A 23,712-nucleotide genomic window follows, 5' to 3' on the forward strand; every position below is an offset into this window, starting at 1 on the left:
ACATTAGGAGACACACCTAGTTAGAATTCTGTTTCTGTACTGAGTGATCTCTCTAAGTCTCGGTTTTCTCTCCCTAAAGTTAAGAGAAGAGGACATGATTCTCAGGTTTGGGATTTCAAAGTGATAATATGCAGGATGCCAGGAGACAAAGTAAATAGCCCTGTGCTGGAGAGTGCATGCATGGAGGGTCCCTCTGAGAGGGGAGTGGGGATTTCTGAAGGACTAAGGATAGGGGGAACGCAGAGCACAGCAACTCTTCAAGGCAGAGTATCAACACACCTGAAAGCCCAGAAGGTAAGCTTTTGCAGCTAGAACCATCTGGAAAGGCGAGAGATGGTGGCATAGAGCTGGGGCAGATTCCTTTTGGGCGTTTCATCCCCCACAGCATGTTTTTAGAAGTGAAATCAGGTTACAAAGAGCACCAAGACAGCTTGAAAAGGAAAGTCGTAAAAGGACAGGCTACCGCTCGGGGACATGAGGTGTACTGTGTGCTTATCGGGCAAGGGGGTATGGGAGAGTGGGCCCACCTACTTGGCCTTGACGGATGGCCGGTTAGGTAATTAGCTGTTGGCCTCACTTCTTTCATGCCTCCTGCCTGGGTCACGGTTCAGCCAGGGACCCAGTGGGGACACCCCACATCCCAAACCAGGCTCAGGCCCCACTCACCCCACCCGAAGGGTGACTGTAGACCCTTCTGGCTCTCCTACCAACAAAGCTCGGTTGTTGTTTCCCACTCTCTTGACCACCCCCCTCGCAATGCTAGCAGGGCCTTTCCACTCTATAAATGCACTTCAAAATTAAAGTAAGAGATTCTCAGGGAGGAGAAGTTTCCATCCAGGTATCGCTCAATCAGGATGGGTTTTTTTTCATGTTTGTTATCTCTAGCCAACATGTCGATGCATTTGATGCCTTAAGATGTAAAATTACAAGGTAAGATCTTCTTCAAAGGTGAAAAACAAGCCCCAGATGTTTCCAACAGCAAGAGCCACAAAATGCTTTGAAAAATCTCCTCTAACTTTGTTTGATTCTAGCCAAGACAACCTAGCAAAATAACGTAAAATAAACACATTCACTTTAAAGAGTAGATTTTAATGTGGCACAAAGCTTCAGATTTCCAATATTTGAGACAAGTTTTCTTGTGTTTCAGGGGTGATGTTAAACGTAAAATGAATGCCAGAGGCTAGCTAAGTGACAACAGAAGACAGAACTCTTCATGCTGTTTATGTCAGGAAGCAGCAAGGCATCTCTGGGCACCATGTCCTTTCCGTCCTACACAAAAGCTGTAAGTGAGGGACCAATACCCCATTTCACAGATAAGGAAGTGGCTTCAGGGAGTCACGGTCACGCATGTAGTCACAGACCAAGTCAATTCCAGTCCCTCGTGTGTTACAAAAGCTTCCTGCTGATACAGTTCCCTTTCTGGATCCTGTTTAGCTCCTTGCCAAAGGTAAGTTAAGCATGCATTGGGAAATGTGGGCTCTGGCCCTAGCTCTGCCCCTCATTGACAGGGAGGCCCTGGAGAAGCCCCTTGCCCCCGAGGGCTCCAATGGTCTCAGATTCTGCTCTCAGAGACCATGTGAAAAGCCCTGGGACAGCCCGGTTGTGTTAGCTGTCTTCCATGCCCATCTGCTTGCTGATTGAGCCCTTTCCTGCCTCTTAGCTCTCCTGAGGGGTGTGGCTGGGGCAGAGTCTCATGCAAATGTCGTGGGAAGAAGGAACCATTACAAGAATCGAATCTGTCTTGGCCGAGAGAGCCACCTTTGACCCAGCCTTCTTGGAATGAGGCACTGGAAGCCCTTCTCTCAGTAAATAGCTTGGGCCTGCAACATAGGAGGCCTTTCTGCTTTGCCCCTAAAGATCCCATTGTCAACTGTCTAGATTGAAAAATAAATGGAGGTTTTTGCTGAGTCAGTATCATGGATCTCTGAGAGAGATTTTGCCATGCTTACAAGGCAATATATAAAATAAGGTTACAGGGGCACACCCTGGCTATTTACAAACTGCGGGAGGTGCGGTCAGGGAGGGAAGGGGGTGAGATTCACTGGCTGGCTTCTCTGAGACAGTGGTTTTGGGAGAAAGGGGAGGCAGTTCCAGGCATGGCAGAAATACTGATGGATTCGAGCTGAAAAGTAGGTGGAAGAGGGAAAGCGCAAAGAGCAAGCTACAGGGACAAGGAAGGTGCTCGTTGGAACAGGTTGCAGACAGGGATAAGAGGTCAGCTCCAGGATGACCCACTTAATTCCTCTGCTTGCCTTTTTCTTCCGAGGACAGTTGCCTGGGATGGAGACTGCATCCAGGTATCCAAGGCAGGTGGCGGGACTTCGGGTAACTTCACGCTGGAAGACGGAGGAGGACAGGTGCGTGCAGATGTAGACCAATTCAGGAGATGTTCGGCTACCTGAAGGACAGCCACTTCTCCCTATAAATGATGCCTCTCTTCTCATTACCTCCTCTTCTGTATTTATCCAACTCACTGAGGGCAGCTCACGAAGGAGCTGCAGTGCTCTGGTTTTTAATTTTAGTTGCAAGCAGGACCTCGAAGGAGGCTCGGGCAAACGCTTTGGTGGCCTTGGCCCGTGTGGATGATGCATTCCTGTTTGAGAGGGATGAAGACCTCCTACTGCCTGTGGCTAGCCAGCAGGATCTTTGGGGACCAAGGCAGGGAAGGACTCTTTCTTGGGGAGAATGCTTTGAAAATAAGAACACAAAATCCACCCTGGGTCTTGAACACTTGGGCTTAGTTTTCATGGCCACAGCTCTTTCTGAGATACTTGGAGTGAAACCCACATGACATTGTTGCCAAACACGCTATCGCAAACCACATGGACCAACTAGAATACAGTGCAGGTGGAGCCCAGCTTTGTGTGAATAAAAAACCACAAGTCATAGGAAGATGGCCTCTCCCACCTCATGGGGAATTTCCTTTAAGAGTGTCCATGATACACTGCACCAAAAACTAATGATGTAATATATGGTGATTAACATAACAATAAAAAAATTAAAAAAAAAAAAAGAGTGTCCATGATATAAGGCCAGTAGCTTCCTTCTGAACAGTCCCTGTGATGAGAAACTCAACGATGCTTCAGGGTGCCCCAATGACCTGTTGAAAGATGTTCCTCTTTATACAGAGCCGAAGAGCGCCTCCCAGTAATTTCCACCCACAGGTTCTAATTCTGGAACCACACGCACAAAATCTATTTCCTCTTTCAGATGACAGCCCTCTAATATTGTGTGACCATTTTCTTGCCTCTTATTTTCTTTTCTCTTCTTTCTTGGGTCTGAATGTCTAGGTCTGGGTTCTCTCAGCTGCTACTCACTGACTTCCGGACCCTTCTTCTGGAAGCACCCTAGGCTGTCAGCGTCCCTTGTCCTCGACAAATAACTAGCCTACCGGCCCAGGGGCTGTGATCTCCCTTGAGCCGGGCACTGAGCTGCTGTTATGGCTTGTCGACCCCAGAAGAAGATGTTCAATGACAGAAGCTGGACACTAATGATTAGACAGTAGGATTCCACGTATGTGGGAGTCCAAGAATAAGCAAAACAGATCCATGATGAACATCAGAAAGTGGTTCCTCTGGCTAGAGGGGGAAGAGGCACAAAGGAACTCACCGGGGTGATGGAAAGGTTCCTTGTTTTGTTTGGGGTGGTGGCTCGTGGGTGTACAGCTGTCAAAACTCATCAAACTCATCACTGATCTGTGTGTTTTATGGTAAGTTATACCTCAAGATAAAGAAAACGTGTATTTTTCATACAGCAAACCACCTTTCTTTCCCCTCGAATTCACTTGTCACTTGTTCAGCTTGAGGTATTTTATAAGACAACGAAAGTGTCCCGAATGTGTTTCAAGAGCAACTGTCGGCTTTTCTATTGTTAGTCAATTAAGTGTGCACAAATTTGCCTTCAACATTTGATTTGGCTTTTGTGTATTGAAAGAGGAAAAAAAACCCCTCACGCACAAGTAATATTTTAATGCCAATTACCTTCATAAAAACCAATTGCTCATTGGTATTTTCTTAAAATGTAAGGATTATAAAGAGATCAGCAAAATATCTCTATTGAGCTGAAATAAGACTTATGTGCCCCTTGCAATGGGGCAAGCAGTACCTCTGGAACAAATGTGAATTAAATAAAAGCTAATGATAATTGCAAAATTTCTTTATAGGTGCTGCAGGGCAAAGAGTAGGTCTTTTTAAAAAGCAAATATTCTGAGACTTTTCCTTCTACGATTTCCGATGCTCAGAATTTGAACATTAGCTCAACCCACCAAAGCAGCAAGAAACTGAGATTTTCCAGAGATCAGAAAGAACTCTCTCTTCGGTGAATAATTGGGACTGTTTTCAAAGTTATCCAAAATCGGATACAAAAAAGTCAAGGAAGTCCCATAACCCCAGTCTTACCATGAAGAAAACATCAGACAAATTTCAATAGAGAAGCATCCTAGGATATATCTGCCCAATACTCCTCAAAACTATCAAGGGTCATCAAAACCAAGGAAAGTCTAAGAAACTGCACACTCAAGACATGGCAGCTGAATGTAAGGCGGTATGCTGGATGGGATTCTGGAACTGAGCAAAGGCATTAGGGAAAAACTAAGAAGACCTGAATAAAACACGAACTTTAGCTAATAATAATGTACAAATATTGGTTCATTAATTATAATACATGTGCCATACTAACCCTAGATGTTAATAATAGGGGACACTGGGTGAGAGGTATATGGGAAGGCTTCAGTGCTATTTTCTCAAGTTTTCTGTAAATCTAAAATTAAGTCTAGGGGTGCCTGGGTGGTTCAGTTGGTTAAGCATCTGCCTTCAGCTCAGGTCCTGATCTCAGGGTCCTGGGATCGAGCCTGTTCAGCGGGGGGCCTGCTTCTCCATCTCCTTCATTGCTCTCTCTCTCTCTCTCTCAAATAAATAAATAAAGTCTTAAGAAAATTAAGTCTAAAAAAAATAGGCTACTAAACGGTTTGCATAGCATGGAAAGAAGTCCAGAAGGTTACATACCAAAATATTGTCAGAAAAATAAAAAGTTTTCAGAGGTTATATATCTTCACGATAAAAGACTTTTTAAATAAATGGAAAAAAGAAGCCATGGAAGGAAGTACCCACAACCTGAACCCTTTGCAAAATCTGGGTTTGGGGGTGAGCAGTGTCAGCCCCTGATCACGTGCTCTGACTACGCTAGGTGTACCGTCTGATGATTATGAGACTGAGTTTTGATCCCCAAATCACATGCTCCAGATTATGGCCAACATTTGGTAATGTCAGTCTTTTTGGTTAATAGCCATGTTAGTGGGTCAGAAATGATTTCTTGCTGTGATCTTTTTTTAAAAAAGATTTTATTTATTTTTCGACAGAGAGAGACACAGTGAGAGAGGGAACACGAGCACGGGGAGTGGGAGAGGGAGAAGCAGGCCTCCCACCGGAGGGAGCCCGATGCGGGGCTCGATCCCAGGACCCTGGGATCATGACCTGAGCCGAAGGCAGACACTTAACGACTGAGCCACCCAGGCGTCCCTTGCTGTGATCTTAATTTGTATTTTTTTTAAAGATTTTATTTATTTATTTATTTGTCAGAGAGAGAGCACAAGCAGGGGGAGAGGCAGGTAGAGGGAGAAGCAAGCTCCCCACTGAGCAGGGAGCCTGATGCGGGACTTGATCCCAGGACCCTGGGATCATGACCTGAACCGAAGGCAGATGCTTAACTGACTGAGCCACCCAGGCACCCCTTAATTTGTATTTTTCTGAGATGACAACTAATGTCAGCAGTTTTTCTCATATTATTGCCATTTGAAGATTGGTCAAAAAGGGGCGCCATCACTGTACTTCTTAGTGATGCTGGGTTGCCTCCGCTGGTGTACTTACGGCTTTCCTGGGGAATATAATCCCTGGGTGGATACTCTAGCCTAGAGGAGAGTGTCTACTCCAGCATGCCCACCTGTCTGAATCTTTCAATCCTTTCTTCTAGCATCTGCTATGTAATTCTGACATTTCGCCCTCCCATGCATCTAGGACACAGCCTAGTAGGAAGTATGTCCCATTTCTGGGGGATCTTGCCAGGATGTTAAAATCTGTACTTCAGATCAATAAACGCCCCTGTATTCAGTGTTAAGTCCTAGCCTCCTTGATCAAGTACCCTCAGAATCCAGTCTCACATGTGCACCTGCTAGGAGGTCTAGGTGCAGCGTATCTGCTGCTGGGTTAAGCTGCAACTCCATCCCAGGATCAGGAGGGGAGGGAGAGACCTCTGCATTGTCTCTAAGCTAGGGAGGGATCCTAACTTTTAAAATGAGAGAGGTGGATCATTTCTTTCGGCTCAGAGGGTTTAGAGGAATCTGGAAATTAATTTGAGAGCTTGGAGGCAATCAACCCAGACATTCCATCTCATGAGTCAGGATTCATTTGCCCCCAACCAAATTTCTGACTTTGGCATAACAACCCTGCCTTGATTAGACTTTTCACTTTCCTTGGGGTTTGGGCTACCCTTGCTGTGAAGGCCTGGGTCCCCATATTCCCTGTCCTCCCTCTGCAGGGGAGCAAACCTTCTTCATTTGCCTTCACGGAGAGCCTCTGGCTCTGTCACTTGACTGGTAATTGCTCTCAGCCTTTTGTTGAGCTATATTCTTTTAGGTGAACTTCAAAAGAGGATAGCAACAGGGACCCACTCTCTCTGTGTCCTCAAGGTTCCTTTTCCCCGATACTTTCCTAACACCAAACAGAGAGCACGAGCTTCTGTGCCCCCTTCCACCCAGGCACCATGCTAATTCACTGCAGGGGAAGTTGTCCTAGTTGGATCAGGGGCTACCTGTGTTCCAGTGACCTCCAGTGATGGGTCTGCACCGTCAGCTGAGTGCTGAGTGACCCTGTTTGAAACATCATCCTATCGCCTGCTTTCTCAGACCACACCCGGTGCCAACCTTCAAGGCGAACCCGAGATGGACTTTAGCATGTATTTTAGGGAGTGGCAACGGGGAGAGGAGAAAGCAGGACCGGGCAGTGGGAGAAGTCATTTAAAATGTCCTATGGCAAGAATGACATCACTGTAGCACACCTAGGAAACAAAGAGAAGCAGAAAGAAGCACCCCCCCACCCCACGATCCTAACACTGCTAATCTTTTGATTGAGGACTATGTTTTATACCTTCTTATGGAAGTGTATACATAATTCCTTTTTAAAAAGCGGTTTCACACTGTACATCATGTTTCATAATCTGCTTTTCTCATTGATATTTTATGAACATTTTTCTATGACCGTGAATATAAATCTATTTTGTCATTTTAATGGCTGCAGAGAAAGGCTTCCACATCATATGAGAGGCTGGGTGGGGTTTGTCCAGGAGGGAAGACTCTGGAACCAGACTGCCCGGGTGGCAGTGTTAGCTCTGTATGCTGCAGCTTGCAGAGGTAGGATGAGTTGGGAAGGCTCTCTGTCTTGCAGTCAGATGCTGATGGCATTGTAGTACCTGTCTTTTGGGAGGATTAGATGAGCTACCACATGTAAAGTGTTAAGATAAGAACCTGGTGTTCAGGAAGCGCTATGTAGATGGTGTTAATGCTTTGTATGAAAGACCACTATTTATTTAACCCAAGTCGCTACTTTTTGATATTTTTGTCTGATAAATACTGTTGTGATGAATACCCTTCTACTTGAGGGACAATCTAGGATATTTATTTGCCTATTTCCCTCAGATAAATTCCTAGAATTAAAGTTGCTGTGTGAAAGGGCAAGTGCATTTCAAAAACTTTTGATATTTTTTGCCAGATAGACCAATCAGAATGCTGCACCAACTTTCAGAACCAGCACTATTGTATGAGAACGCCCATTTCCTCCAACACAGGTCTTATCATTGATGTGAAGATTTGTCAGTCTACTAGGTGGAAGTAAGGTTTAGACTTTATACTTATTTAATAACTAGAGATGTTGAATTTTTTCATAGCTTTATTTGTCACTTCTACTTCTTTTGAACAACTGGCTACTTATGGCCTTTGCCTATTTTCCCAGGACGGGTTACTTTTTCTTTATGGATTTGAAACAACTCTTTATATATGAAGGATACCCCATGTATTTTACAAGTCTTAAATATAAAGTTAGCTTATGAAACTTAAATATTGAAGTTTGAGCTAAGCATAAAATCGATGTTTCATATGAAAGAGATAACTGCTTTTCAGAAACCCTTTTTTAAGTGAACTAGTGAATCTAGGTAAGGGGTAAATTGGTGTTCTTTCTGCTGTTCTTTCATTTTTGTGTGTTAGTGTGAAATTATATCAAAATAGAAGTTCCAAAAATATATATAACCAAAAAGAAAGCTGTCTTGTGGGTGACTGGTGCCTGGCCAGCCCAACCACTAACTACCTGACTATTCTCCTTCTACTATGTATGTGGCCGCTGTAGCTAGAGATCTCATGGCCATCTCTGTGGCCAGCCTGAGACAAGTCTATGAGCTACCTCTGCCCAGACTAGCTGCCTAGTGCTCTGCCTATCCCTGGCCCAAACCCAGGCCTTCTGGAACAATCATACCATCCGGGTCTGTTATCACGTGCTCAATACCCTGCTGGAAATGGTGAGAAATGGTAACCTTAGCTAGCCTCTTTGGTTATGGGGTCTCCCTTTCCTCCCATTGGTCTTAGGAGGCCTGGCGGTGGCCATGGAGCTTGCTTTTATGTTCTCCAATCTCCCAAGTCCTTGCTTCTTATGCAAAGGCCCCCTCACTCAGAGCTAAAAGACTCATTCTTAGTCTAACTCTGTAACTAGCATATTTACTAGGTTATGCTGCAGAAATAAATTAAGGCCCAAATCTCTGTAGCTTGATTCAGTAAAGATTTATGCTACCTAGCCTCCATGAGCAGTGGAGGTCATGAAGCATGGGGATTAGGGATGACTCTGTTCCACACAGTCACTCAGGGATGCAGACTAGGAGAGGCCCTACCTTCTGTCACATCACTAGCTGTTACAGCAAAGAAAGTGAGAAGCATGGAGAAATTGTACTCACTGTTTTTTGCTTCAGCTCTGAACTGTCACGTGGGATTCCCAGTCACATCCCATTGCCCTGCACCAGTCACAGGGTCCCACCTAATGGTCAGGTGGCTGGAGAATGTGGAGAAACCCACAGACCCTGGGGTAAACTTTGCTGTCTCCGCCTGCTCCCATTCCGAGTCTGGATGCTGCCTCCCCTTATTGTAATTTAATTATTTATAATATTTTGGTTAGTGTCTGTCTTCTTGCTAGATGTGGACCTTGGGACTCTCTTTTTTGGTTCACTACTGGATTCTTAATGCCTTAGCAAGGCTTACCGCGTAAAGGACACCAACGGAACTGGTGACCTTTGATGCCATCTGGTGGTCATATCTATGTATTACAGAGCACTGTCTTTTAAATTATGTAGTGATTGAGCTCTCGAACTTCAATTCTTTTTGGGGGGTGTAAGTGGGTGTGTGGCAAAGTGGAACAGAGTGTTTGAAAGTGAGAGATTCTCCAAGATTTCAGTAGACAAACACCCTAGAGTGAGAATGTCTGCAGGTCATAGGGTAGTTGTCCTCTCATTTCGCGCCACCTGTGTCAGAGCTTCTGAGGTAGCCTGCGTTTTCGCAGCTGTTGGGAGACAAAAGGACTTCCAATTTTGTACCAAACAGAATTGAAAAATCTCCCCATAGCTGATAAATCAGTTGCAAAGTCAACTCGTTTATTGGTCTACTTGAACTCTGGCCTGCCCACCCTCAGCACTGGGGACAGGAAACAGATGACATTAGGGACCTTTCCCCCCCCAGCCCCCGCTAGTCCGTCACTCCTTCAGTTCAAGTGGTTGCTGTCAAAGCTGAAAACATTCAAGGTAAAGAACACATTCGGGAGGTTTCTAAACAATGATCTGGCTTCAAACTTGGAGATTTCTGAGAAGTGCCAGGGCCAGCTCTGCTGTGCCAGATGAAAGCTAATGACCCCAGGGGCGGGCAGAGGGTTTTAAAGAGCAAAGCTTAATTGAAGGTAATAGAGGGAGGCAGAAAAAATTGGAGAAAGTAATGGAAGGAGTGCATTAGTGAGGTTTCGGCACTGTCATCTTTTGCCCAGAGCCTCTGGGCTCTTCTGTGTAAGTGGCCCCTTGCTCTCCAGAATCCATTATCTCCCCGGGATGCCCCGGGGATGCACTCAGTGAGATGGAAACCGTGGGGCCCTGTTACTGGCCCTGGGGAGGAGGAACCGCGAAGGCAAACACCATTTCCCAGAATATAAGAAACAAAACAAAACATAGTTAAACAACGGAGAAAGCAAGAGAGGGAAGCTCAGCCATCTGACTGCACAACAGGCTGAGAAGTTTGCTTTGCTTTGGGAGGAACTGATGCAGTGGGGGATAAGCTGGTGAGCAGAGAATTACAAATGTGTATTCCTTGCAGATGCCATTTCTGGAAACAATCAAGAAGAAATGATGAGAGAAAGCTCACTGAGGTGGCAGCCTTTCTGGAATCGAGGAGGACAATCTTGAACTTTTAATCAATAAAAACTCACATTTCTGGGGTGGTTGGTGGGGCCAGGCAGTAGGGTAAGTGCTAAGCGATGGTTTATTCCTCAGTTCTCACAGGTCCTCTGTGTTGCTATGATGTTGCCATGACCCCCATTTCATAGGGGATTAGAGGGCTAGGGAAGGTTCTAGCACTTGTCCGAAGTCATGCAGCTAGGAGGTTGGGACCAGTGGAGTGGAGTGGGACTCCACTCTAGGCCTGCGTCCCCAGGGTCCTGGCCCTCATGACAGGTTCATACAGTGGTCACTCTATCCTTTCCTGTACCCTGAATCCCAGCTTCTAGATCTTGGCGTCAGTAGAGTTCCTAGCGACTCATTTTGCCCCTCAGTGCCAACTGTCCAGCACCCTTCCACTCTTCCTTGCCTAGTTAGTGATATAGAGCCACAATCAACATCATCAGAACCCATTTATTCCGCGATGCCCCGGGACTAGAGGCATAGTCATGTATGAAGGAGGGACCCTCTGTTCCGAGAAGCGATATATTTGGCCAACCTAGGTTTTGCATGGCTGGTTCTTCTGCCTCTTCGTTGCCAGTCCTCCCACTCTCTCCCCTCCCCCCCCCACCACCTTTACTTGGCCTTATTCACACTTCAAAACTTTCAGCTCAAAGGAACCCAGAGAGAACCACCAGAGGCCCCAGATCCACCCTTTCCTGTGAGAAGGTTCTTAGAATTCTTCAAAGGACAAACCCAGCATTGCAGGGTTACAGGGTATCGCTCAAACACCAAATCGGAGTTTAGTATCTTCCTCAGTGAAACGCTTAAACTTGTTGAAACTCAGTTTTCTGAAGGTCAATTCGTGTTTGCTCTGACCTGGACAGGGAAAGCACAAGAGGAGACTCAGAGGATTAAGGTCAGCTGGGCTCAGAGCTTGCTTTCTTGCTATGCGAATTAATGTTTGCACCAACAAACACAAAAAGACTGAGGGTGGCAGGAACCTGTCTGCAGAACCACGGGAGGGTGCACAGAGGCCATGCTGCGTAAGTAGGTGCTGAGGAAGGCGGCAGTGTGGTGGGCGGGGCCCAGGCGTTTTGTCTTTTTTAGCACAGGGTGAATGTGCCTGAGAATGGCAGGGATCTTGGAGTCAAACGCTGGATCACTGTTGGGGACAGGGTTTAGGACCAGGAACGGGAAGATCGGGGCATAAGGTTTGGCTCTGTCAGTGACAGTCCATGATCCTAACCATGTCTCTGCCTTAGCTGTCCCTATTTTTACAATGGGCGGGGGTGGGGGGTGGGCAGAGAGTGCTGTGATCCTGTCTCATGGGTTTTGTTAATGGAATCAATCAAAAGTAGTAAATTATCTGGAAATATTCTGGTCAAAGGTCTTAATACTAAGTAGATCTGATCACATTAAAAGTCTGCTTAAAAATCTTTGGCTCACAGATTAGAGTCGTCTTTCAGCATGACATACAAGTCTCTTCACCAGTTGACTGCAAGGCCCCATTCCCTCACCCCTGTCCCCTGCCCTGTGTGCCCACCACACCCACCTGTCCGCAGGTCATGACCAAAGACGCTTCCTCACCCTCCTGCCCAGGCTGTTTCGTCCGCCTCTGATGCCCTCAGTTTCCTGGTTTGCTCTGGAGCTGGACATTAGCCTTACCCCCCTCCCTCCCCAGGGCCCTGAATTCTTCCTTTATAAGCCCAGTGCATCCGTAAATGTTATTTAGCTCATCTGAGCCTTGGTTTTCTCATCTCTCAGCTGGGAGTAATAACAATTTCTAGGGTTACAGCTAGAGGTTCAGGGCGGGGGGGCACCGTGAGGGGGCACAGTTGTTATCCCGGACGCGACTACTGTTACAACCCGGATGAGGGGCCTGAGAGGAAGCAGTGGGGACGGGGGGGGGGAGTTGGGTCTGTTCAAAGTGCATCAAAACTTTAGTGGTCAGAACAAGAGACAACAGAGGAGATGGTCAAAAGATAGGGTCTTTTAAAAAATATGTTCCCTCTCCGGAGAAGCTGCCCGTGCATGCTCCTGATGTAATTTCCAGACTAGCTGAGGTGAGGGTCAAGGGGAGAAAGTTTCTGTGGCATCTGGCACAGGGCTTCATACCTGGAGCTCCATAAACAGGAGTCATGGCTTACTGTTTTGTTTAACTGTTCTTTCATCATGCGCCCCTGGCGCGTTACGCATAACTTACTATGTCACTTACTTTCGAGAAGTTGCTTAACCTTTGCACCTCAGTGCTCCTCAGCCGTCAGTCGGGAAGGATAAGCGCACTGATGTGCGGTACTGTCGTGACAGCTCCCTGAGGTGACATATAAAAGCCCTCTGAGTGCTCAGCACCTGGAGTGTAAGGGCTGTTATGGTCATTTGCTGTGAGTGAATCCAGCAACACGGTGACAGTGGCAGGGCCTGAGAAACATTAGGTCCGTGCAAGGCCATTTGGGAAGAACAAATACAATACGACTTCCTCTAGTGAGGACCTAGGGAACTGTAGTCAGTGATTCTTACACATCGGTGGGGTGCTGATTTCGGGTACTTGCTTACCTCCTGGGTTTGGCTAGATTTATGGAGAAGGAGGAGGCCTTCAAGCATAAAGATGATTAAATGTCGTAGGCTCTAGAGCAGGTGAGAGGTCACGCTAGCCTTCCCTCTGGCCCTGAAATTGCTTACAGATGGGAGACTTTGGAAAGACGCCTTTTCCAAAGACCTGTAGTTAGTCTGGGAGACAAGTATTGGTCATAAAGAAGAGATATGGGGGGTTGTGTTGACACTTCTCTGCTCAAAGCATGCATGTGACATAGGGGAACGCACCGAGGCCTGAGGGCGAAAAGGCATTCCTCAGCCAAGGCCACCTGGCTTCTCAGGCCTCCAGTGGCCTCACCACAGTTCCACAAGTCTGCCTGTCTAGTTCCCTCATTTTCAACGACTTCCCTCGAGAGGCAGCCCTGGAAGGATGATTGACCTTGAAAGAAAGACACCAAGGGGGCTGGCGAGAGAAAGTCGGGCTAGGCCAACAGGCTGTGGGGGTGGAGAGAAGACAGAGGGAAGGTCTTCCTTCTTCTAGGAAGCTGTGGCTTTAGGAGCTATGGAAGGGGTGAGTCTGGAGCAGTGCCAACTGGCAGTCCATTTCTGTTGGTCCCAAACTTGCTCACCTTTCTGCATTCATAGTTCAGCCCAGTTCAGGGTCCCGAAAGATATAAAGAATCGGAAAGAATTCCTCAACTCAATTTCTTCCTCCAGAAAGATCTCCTCGGTGGAATTTGACCTGATCTTTGAGGGAAGAGGCCAAGAACCAGAGCAGCCCGAGCTCAGAGCTTGGGACCTTCTAAAAGTAGGGGCATTCACCACAGCACCACGCTGGTCTTAGCCCAAGGTGGGAAAGTTCTAGGGTGTGGGATAGTGGTGACATGGAACCAAGAAGGGAAGTGGGAGGCCTGTTACTGCCAAAGTAATACAGGAGAAAGGGTTAGCAGTCCCTGTTCTGGAAGCAGCTTACTCTTCATGGAAGCAAGGATGCACTCTTACGGGGCTTCCGCAGGCAGAACATGAGTGGGATACGCATGAGAATTCGGGCTTGGGAAACGGGGCAGAAAATGCAAACTTAGTGGCCTTCTAGTATCATCTAGATGACTGTATTTTAAACTTTGAAGCTTCACAGCCCCAGTGCTAGGAAAGGCCACTGCAAGGTGAGGATCTGAGTCTTCCCATCAGGCAGTGACTTCCATACCCAGCAAAGTGTAAAAAGCATCTTTTACTCATGCGAACGTGCATGTGAATCTATAAGGGGAAAAGTTCTGAGGCTGAGAAAATAGCATCAAGTCGATGTGTTCTAAAGTAAAGAATAGCAGATTAGTAATTGCAGACCAAAAAGCTCTCTTCTCCGGAGGCTGAGCACGAACGCAGGCATTGTTCTTCCCTCAGGCGCCCTTGTCACCGAGCACTGGAACTTCAGAGCGTTTATACCTAGTAGGGTGTGATCATCACAGCGTGTGACAAAGCCTCCAAATTATACCTTTTATAATTTTGTTATTATATTATTTTTTCTTTCCTGATGCTGAAATTGCCAGATCCGATGCTCTGTTATTATCACCCGCGAGTGCCCCCTTCAGGCAGTTCCTCAGTACTGTTGCGGCAGAAATTGGGGGTCATCTGAATGTCGCGTGTGAGCGGAAATGTACAAACCACCGCTCCTTAACCCACTTGTAGGGATCTGGTGCAAGACCTTTCAGGAAACACTTGTGTTTCTGGTGACTGCTTTTTACTGCTGATTTGATTATTTTATTATGACTTAATAGTAAAGGGAGCTTGTTTGGAGCTTATAATTGCTGACAGGTTTCCTCCTTGCTATCAACTTGTTCTGTGTCACTCAGGGTGGCTGACAGTGACTTAGTCCTAAAGAGGGGGTACAGGAAGGCTAAAACAAGGGATGCTATGTTCATGAGGGCATCACTCCCCCCACCCTCCAAGGTGTCCCCTGCCGGCAAATTTCAGGTGGTAGAAAGGGAAGTGGCCATCACCGCCGGCATTTGGGGTTGTGTAGTGTGAGTGGCCAAGAGCCCTTTAAATGAGGGGGCATTGAGCACCCCCTTCTTGGTAGCTGTTCCTGCCACCAGAAGTCTGGTTGGCCAAACTGAGGGGGTGTGATGTGGACAGAGCTGAAGGGTATTAGTTGTCAGGGCATGGCTTCCAGATGTAGGATTCCAGAGCCGAGGAAAGCGAAATGCCCTCCCAACTTCCTCCCCTCTCAGGTTGGGCCTCCAGCCCAGAGCCTGAGCTGCTCTCGGCCAAGTGCTAGCCTTGGTGGAATGGGCTGATGATTTCTTTTCTGTGTGATCTGTCACCTCTACCCTTCACGCCCTGGCTTTGGAAGCACAGCACCCAGCTAGATGAACTGCTGCTCAGGTATGGGGCCAGGACGCCCCTCAGTTCGGGGAGGCCTGGGACTGGAAGGAACAATGGGGGCAGGCCCATCGGGAGGCCTGGCTCCACCTGGAGCTCTGCTGGGTTTGCGGCCTCCCGGCTGAGAGCCAGCACCTTGCTGACTCACTGTGATGGTGGTTGAGAAAAAACCAGCAAACTGGTGGCTCCCATGAGCTCTGGAGCTGCAAAATATAGGTCAGGGAGCCTCAGCTGGAAAGGTCTTTAGTTGAGTGAGAAACTGACATTTTTCTGACCATCTCTCTCTTTTGTGATGTGAAGTTACAAGGGGCTCAAGAGGACACTGAGCATTTCCATCTCTGGTCTCCTTGGGCAGGGAGAGGGGCCTGAAGCCAGGTCAGAAAAAAGAATAAAAGGCAGGAGAAGCATCTGTCTCCAGGCCTCTCTGGAATGCGGCAAGTCCTATTTTGCTTTTGTTGTCTCTCTGCTATGGATGAACCTGGGTCCAGAAGAACTGGATGGACCCTCTCCAGAGATCTCGAGTAACTTCTAGACCAGGCTGCAGCCTGCAGAACTCAGGGATGAGGTTAGGGCAGTCAAGGGGTTAGTGGGGTGTGTGTGGGGGGTGGGGGGAGGGGGACAATCCACACTGCATTTTATATGAATGGCGCCCCCTGGAGTACTACAAAGGAGCCCGAGGAGACAAGTGTCAGTGGGAATACCCACTACCCTATCCCAGCTGCCACCAGGGCCCAACTTCCCTAGAATTAGCGCCTAGCACTTAAATCAGCACCTGGCACTCTCCCTGGCCCCTTAAGGCACAAATAAATACTTGTTGAATATATAATGGTGTGGTAAACAGAATAATGCCCACCCCTCCAAGGTGTTCAGGTCCTAATTCCCAGAGCCTGTGAATATACGACTTCACATGGCAAAAGGGATTTTGTGCGCAGGATTAACATTATGGACCTTGAAATGAAGAGGTTATCCTGGGTCCTCTGGGCAGGCCCATTCTAACCACGCGTCCTTAAAAGCAGGCAACCTTCCCTGGAGGCAGTTGGAGAGAGAAATGCGACCAAGGAAGAAGAGTCAGAGAGCTAGGATTGTGAGAAGGATTCCATACCCTGCCGCTGGTTCTGAGATGTGAGGGGCTACACACAAAGGCCAGAGAGAGCCCTCTAAGAGCTAAAGGCAGGTCCAGTTGACAGCCAGCAAGGAAATGGGGACCCTGGTCCTCCAACCTCGCGGAACTGCCAACAGCTGAGTGAGCAAAGAAATGGATTCCCCCTTAGAATTTCCACAAAGGAACATAGCCCTGCTGATGCCTTGACGGTAGGCCAGGGAGACTCCTGGATCGCAGCACGGAGACATAATATATTTGAGGTAAAGTATGGTAATGTGTTATGGCAGCCTCAGAATACTAATTCACATGGCTACAAGGTGGAATATATTTTATAACTGAATGTAATTTTCTTGCCTCCAACACACCTCATTCCTTGGTGGCTGCTGGTTTGCAACCCTTTTCACGGTGGGCCGTGTTCTGGTGGCAGGGAGGGCATCTTTCCTTCTGGCGCCCTATGCTTCCTTGTACAACTGGGTTTACTTCACTGCTATCTGCTGCCGGCACCCCACCCACGTGGCCCCTGGGCTGGATGGTGCTAAAGGCCGCCCTCTTCATGAAGCACGTAGGGCTCTCCACTGCTTCCTGTCATCTCTGCTGCCCAGGGAGGCCCCTCACCCTGAGGGGGTCCGCCTCCATCCCCCATGCCCCTCTCCTCTCCTCCATGGGGCTGGCAAGCGTCCTCCTGGGGCTGGCAAGTTGTGTCAGGTTCCGGCTAAAGTCTTCAGACCACACTGAGTCCAAGGAAACTCGCAGACCTCCTCCATGACAACGCAGGACTCCAGGGAAGCCTGGAAGTGGTGTCCAGCCCCTCCCACCGGACTGTGCCGTTTGCCCTCACCCCACCTCCTTCCTCCCCAGGACCCAGTAGCAGAGGTGTCCACGGGGGCTGCTACTTAGGAAACTCCATCTGAGTGGCAGCCTGCAGTCTCCCCTCTCCTCAGATCCTTTGTGGGGAGTCCTGCCTATTTTCTTCCTCCTCACCACTCCACGTGGGACAAGCCCTAAGGGTTGATATCAGTGGTGGTGAGGAGGATGGCGGGGGAGGAGCTACCTGCCCCTTCTTATCAGCTCTTCTTTCAAACTTCTCCCTCCCTCTTCTCCTTAGTCTCTTTTACAGCTCACACCGGAACCAGGGGACAAACAAAGAAGCCATTCCTGTTCACTGAGGACTGTGGCCCCTAGTGGTGATCAACTCACAGCCGGGGCAGTGTTGTCTGAAGCAGGCAGTGTGGTCTAGACTCGAATGTCTTTGTTCTGAGCAGTCTTTGTGGGGTTGGTAGCAAAGAAAGAACAAAGAAGAGTTCATTCGATTCCTCTGATTCTTTGTGGGCAAAAATTAAAACCCTACCACAGGCTTCTGAGTGGATGTCATGTTTTAAGGATCAAGTCATCCGCAGGACAGCTGTGCCCTCGGCTTCTGTCTCCTCAGGCCCATCCAAGCTGTCAGTGACCTTCTTAGTCACACAGGTTCCATTTACCCCGCGCTTGCTTCCTCCAGGCCTCCGTGTCCTTTTTCTAGGCCAGAAGGAATTTGTGGAAGACCAGAAGATCCACTCCTGATAGAAGATGGTCGATGCTTTCAGCCCGCAGTCCCCTGCTTTCAGCCACTGCTCCCTGGCTCAGGTCCTGCCACAAGGACCTCTGAGAAATTCTCCTTTGGCTGGTGGAGAGGTCACTCTTAGGAAAGATCAACATGGGCAGAATAGGGAGGCCCATCCCCAGGCTGCTGTCTTTTCTCAGGGTCCAGAAAAGAAGGGCATTTGGTGGGGCAGGACCCTGTGCCTCTGGATGCTGTACCAAGGCTCCCTACGAGCATGATCTCTCTCTTCCCACAGCAAGCCAAGGAGGGAGATGCTCTCATTATTCCCAGGAGACGGAGGAGGGATTCCTTGGGAATCAGCCTGCAGTCATGGCAAAGGTCAGAGTACTGGGTTTCAACCCCCAACCTCTTACTTTGTGGCTTTAGAGAAGATCTATACTCACCTTGAACCTCAGGTATCTTATCTATAAAATGGAGATAAGGATACCTAATCATAAAGTTGTTGTGTGGATTAAGTGAAATAAAATCCATAAAGTTCCTTGTATGGAAAAAGGTGATTAATACACATCCTCTGCCCCCCACCTCTCAAAGGCAGAGCAAAACTTTGGCACAGTACTCCTATAACCCTGTGGCTGACAGCAGTTTCAACCAAAAACATTTGGGCAGAGCCCCATCCAATTTTGCCTGAAGCCTGGAAACCTCCTTCCTCCCGGGAGAATTCAAGAATTTTACCAGGGGCCCTGTTCTACCAACAATACCCCCTCATCCTTTGTCCCCTTCCCCTGCCCCAAGGGGTGGGGCTTCAGTTGTGGGGGGCCAACAAGAGAGTCTGTTGCCCTCCAACACCATCTATCTCCGTCCTACATACCTTTTTTTACTGATTTGTTGGCTATGGTTAATTTAGCTTTTTGCTAACCTTTCAGTGAAATAATACCCGCTAGCATTCCCTTCCATTTTCCACGTGCTGTAGTCTCCGTAACTCCATTTTCTTCAGGGCTAATTTCTGACCTTCGTTTTGCCTCTAAGAGGGCCTAGTTAGCGTCACCCCACGGTTCACGTGCCTACCCCAGACTTCTTAAGTGACAGCACCAGACATTGTCAAGCTGATCGGACTGAGAGTGAATCTGCCACCTAGTGGTCATTGGAGGTGTGACTGCCTTCTCAGAAGCTCTCTTGTTAATGTTACCTGAAAACAATTTAGCTGATGGTTTTCTTTTCATCTAAGAAGCTGTGACATGAATCAGATCAAACAATGTATGTGTTTCAAAACCTTATCGGAAGGAGACTGTGTAAGAATATTTTCAATTCAGAATGAAGAGTGAAACAAAAATCAGATCGACACGAACCAGAGTGCCAAACCAGGACACTACATTTTTTTCTTTGACTGCACTTAAATCCAAATGAAGTCCCACACAGACAAAACAAGCAAACCAACCAACAAACCACCTAAACCAAACAAATGAACAAAAAATGGAACGGCTGCTTTCATTATCCAACACATATCTACCAAGTACTGGGTGGGCTGTGGGTTAGCATCCAAGAGTTTAACAGAACAGCTCATCGCAATATACTGTGGTGTTTTAAATTCAGTTAAAGGAGAATGCAAAGACCCCAGGAAGATCTAATGTTGTACAGCAGTGAAATTTGAGTTGAGTCATCAAGGAAGATTAGATTTGGTCAGGCATTAGAGATAAAGGGTAACAAGGGAATTCCATCTGACAAGGAAGAACACATGCAAGACTCAGCAGGGTGGAAGAAAAAGACAAACTCAGGTGTCAGCAAGCTATAGTAGTGTGTCTGACAAATATAATTCAGTCTGAAGCCTTGTACCAACAATGCATTTATTGACCACCTATTTTAGGTCCTTACTGGCTACCTATTTTATTCAGAATAGATACATAAAGGTATGAGACATTGAAGAAATTTAAGAAGATACAGGGGCTATGGTGAGCGCTGTGAATTGTGCAAGACTATTGAATCACAGATCTGTACTTCTGAAACAAATAATGCAAGATATGTTAAGAAAAAAGAAAAAGAAGAAGATAGCAGGAGGGGAAGAATGAAGGGGAGTAAGTCGGAGGGGGAGACGAACCAGGAGAGACTATGGACTCTGAAAAACAAACAGGGTTCTAGAGGGGAGCGGGGTGGGGGGATGGGTTAGCCTGGTGACGGGTATTAAGGAGGGCACGTTCTGCGTGGAGCACTGGGTGTTATGCACAAACAATGAATCATGGAACACTACATCAAGAACTAATGATGTAATGTATGGTGATTAACGTAACAATAAAAAAATTAAAAAAAAGATACAAGGGCATGTTGTAAAGATGACCATTTCTCCCAGTTTAGTCTGGAGATGCCAAGCTCATCCAATAAAAATCCTATCAGCCTTCCTTTTTTTTTTTTTGTAGAAAGATTCATTTAGAAATCCAAAGGGCTGAAGATAGCTGAGGATAGCTTTGAAAAAAAAGAAAAAAACTTAGAAGACTTATACCACCAGATAGCAAGACTTTTAATAAAGCTAAAGGAGGGGTGCCTGGGTGAGTCAGTCAGTTAAGCATCTGCTTTTGGCTCAGCTCATGATCCCAGGGTCCTGGGATCGAGCCCCACATCGAGCTCCTTGCTCATGGGGAGCCTGCTTCTCCCTCTCCTCCTGGCTCTCTCTCTCTCTCTCTCAAATAAATAAATAAAATCTTAAAAAAGTAAACCTAAAGGCATTAATTGCTGGAAAGCTGTTAGTATCTACTAAAAGTGAACATATACATACCCTCTGACCTAGCAATTTCACTCTTCGGTGTGTGCCCAACCAAAATGCATACATATTTAACAGAAATTTATACTACCCTGTTCAAAGCAGCACGATTTGTAATAGCTCTAAACTGTGACCACTCATGGGGTGCCTGGGTGGCTCAGTTGTTAAGTGTCTGCCTTTGGCTCAGGCCATGATCCCCGTGTCCTGGGATCGAGCCCCGCATCGGGCTCCCTGCTCGGCGGGAAGCGTGTTTCTCTCTCTCCCACTCCCCCTGCTTGTGTTCCCTCTCTCACTGTGTCTCTCTCTGTCAAATAAATGAAATCTTAAAAAAACAAAACTGTGACCATTCAAATGCCCATCAGCCTTGTGGTGTCTTTGTGCAATGGAAGTCTATATAGCAATGAGAATGAATGATATACACTTACACATGACAGTATGGATGCACGTCACAAACATAATGTTACAGAAAGAAGCCAGACTTAAAGGAATACATACTGTACCATCCCCATTAATAAAATACAAAATGGCCCAAACCAATGGTAATTCACTGTGTTACTAGCCCCCTAGGTGACACAAGTAAGGCATTTATCCTGGCACAAAATTTAAGGGGTTGCCAAAAACCTCGGTAGTTGAGGAAAATAAGATTTTAATGTAATTTTTTAAAAATCAAAATTAATGCAAAAAAATCATAGGAAACAAATGATCAGTTTTCAGTAAAGACAGGGGCTGACCCTGCACTTGCCCAGTGGACTGTATTAGCCCCACGCTCATCCTGGCTCCATCAGATCCTATCTTGCATAAATAGGAAGTTTGCATATTTCTGTCTGTTCTATTATCCTATGCTATCGCCAGGGCTGTGCCTTGGCCAGTCTGCCGGAGGAGAGCTGTCCCCCACCCCGACACACGGGGGAGAGCCCAGCCAAGCCGAGCAGAATTGCCTCTACAACCGCTTCAAGTGAGTGAACCATGAAGTCTTGATTTCGTGTGCCACTGAAGTTGTGTGGGTGTTTGTTATACAGCAATAACCAACCGATATGCTGAACTATGCACTTGAGTGTCAGAATAGAGGTTACTCTTGGAAGGTGCATAATGACCTGAAGGAGGCAGGAAATGGGTTTCTTAGTTGTGGGCAAGTTCTGTTTTTTGATCTGGGTGCTAGTTACACAGTTGTGTTCGCTTTGTGAAAATTCATTGAGTTGTGTGTTTATGGTCTGCACGTTTTCCTATATTTTTATTATACCCAAATAAAAAACTTTATAAAGATAGAACTCTTGGCCCCTACCCATTTTTCAAGGACAACTTGGCTGGGGCAAGACACACACACACACACACACACACACACACACAAACACAAAGTTACAAGCATCAGGAACTGCAATAAAAATCCAGAATAAATTGGGTTTGAACCAATATTCAGAAAATCTATGAAATTATTATATTTTGAACTCTACTCCCTGTTCTAAGAAAACACTCAGCCTTAATTGGAACAGGATTTTTGAACTCTACTAGGCCCGGACAAAATCAAAACATAAGAATATTCTTTAAACCAGTATTTCATTTGCCGTGAGTTTTTGCTAAATTTATCTTTACATTCAGTTTTAAGTTGGCCTCATTTCAGTGAAAAGAATTTATTATTATGGTCATTTTTTTTTCCAAACACACGTTTACTGCTAACATGTAGAAGATCAGAAAGCATGGCTCCTCTATGTACAGAAATTATATATATAATTATCATCTAGCATCAATTTTTTAAGGAACAATTTATCATCTACCAACCACTAATCTGTCTTTCTGATAGGAAGATTGTCACTCTGATGGAAAGTTCAGCATCCAATTAAAAACATGATTTCTATGGTTTCCCTGGAAATTTCCTTCCCTTTCTAGCTGATTAGGATTGACTCTGAAGCGGGTGGCAAGATCCTGTCATCAATTTGATGTCAAAGAGGACGTATATTTGCTTCAAGATTGAGATAAAAGGCGGAGAACTAAGTATCTAAGTAATAGCACTTGGAATTTCTTCTTGCATCTCTCAAAGGAATAACTTCAATTTGCTTTTAAAAAAAGAGATATAAACATTTATGTTGTGATTCTGGAGAAAATAAATTTCTATCTAGTACCAACTTTGCTATCTGGTCCAGATGCTTCCCACGTACCTGGTCCTGACAGTCCTGTGCCCCACTTTCTACAGCAGATGCGTGTGAGGCACAGTGCCAAGAACTTTAACTTACATGAACTCATTTAATCTTTGAAACTTCCCTACAGGGACATGCTTTTATTATTTCCTTTTTACAAATGAAGACACCGAAGTACAGAGATGTGGCATCCCTTGCTTAAAGCCACACTTTGAGAAACCAGCCCAGCTCACAATACAACCCAGCAGTCTTGCTTGGAGATGGGGCTCTTAATCACCAAAACTTGCTTTCACATTGTCCCATGAGCTCACAATTTCAAAGGAGCTATAATAAACCCTCCTTTAAAGTGAATATTTCTTTTATAAACAGAACTACCTCTCCCTGTTTTAGATCTGGTATAAATCTACAGTTTTATATACATCATCTTTGCCTGATGTGGGAGGGGCGTACCTATAGGACGGATTTATAATGAATGAGAGCATTCTGCAATAGTGACTTAAAATGATCTTTGACAAGTAAGGGCTTTAGATGTCTATTTTATTGTATATTGTCCTGTTTTGACTCGGTCACACGTGAAGCCTGTGTGGTGGTGTTTACTCACTGATAGTTTCATAAATCTGTGTCTCATTAGTTACAAACGCAGAACCTCTGAGATAGGAATCAGCTCAGCCTCTGTAAAGCTATGGTTCCCAGCATACATGGTAAAAACACTAGGTGCTCAGGGGATGTGCTTGTTGGTTGATTACATGACATTATGTTACGTCACAAAAGCAAATGTCTTCTAGCTTAGCAGAGATTTCGAAGAGAAACAGTAAAATAAATGAAAATGGTGTTC

The sequence above is a fragment of the Callorhinus ursinus genome, unplaced genomic scaffold (genome assembly GCF_003265705.2).
Source record: "Callorhinus ursinus isolate GAN/ISIS: 27379988/994484 unplaced genomic scaffold, GSC_fseal_2.0 scaffold25, whole genome shotgun sequence".
NCBI lineage: Eukaryota > Metazoa > Chordata > Mammalia > Carnivora > Otariidae > Callorhinus > Callorhinus ursinus.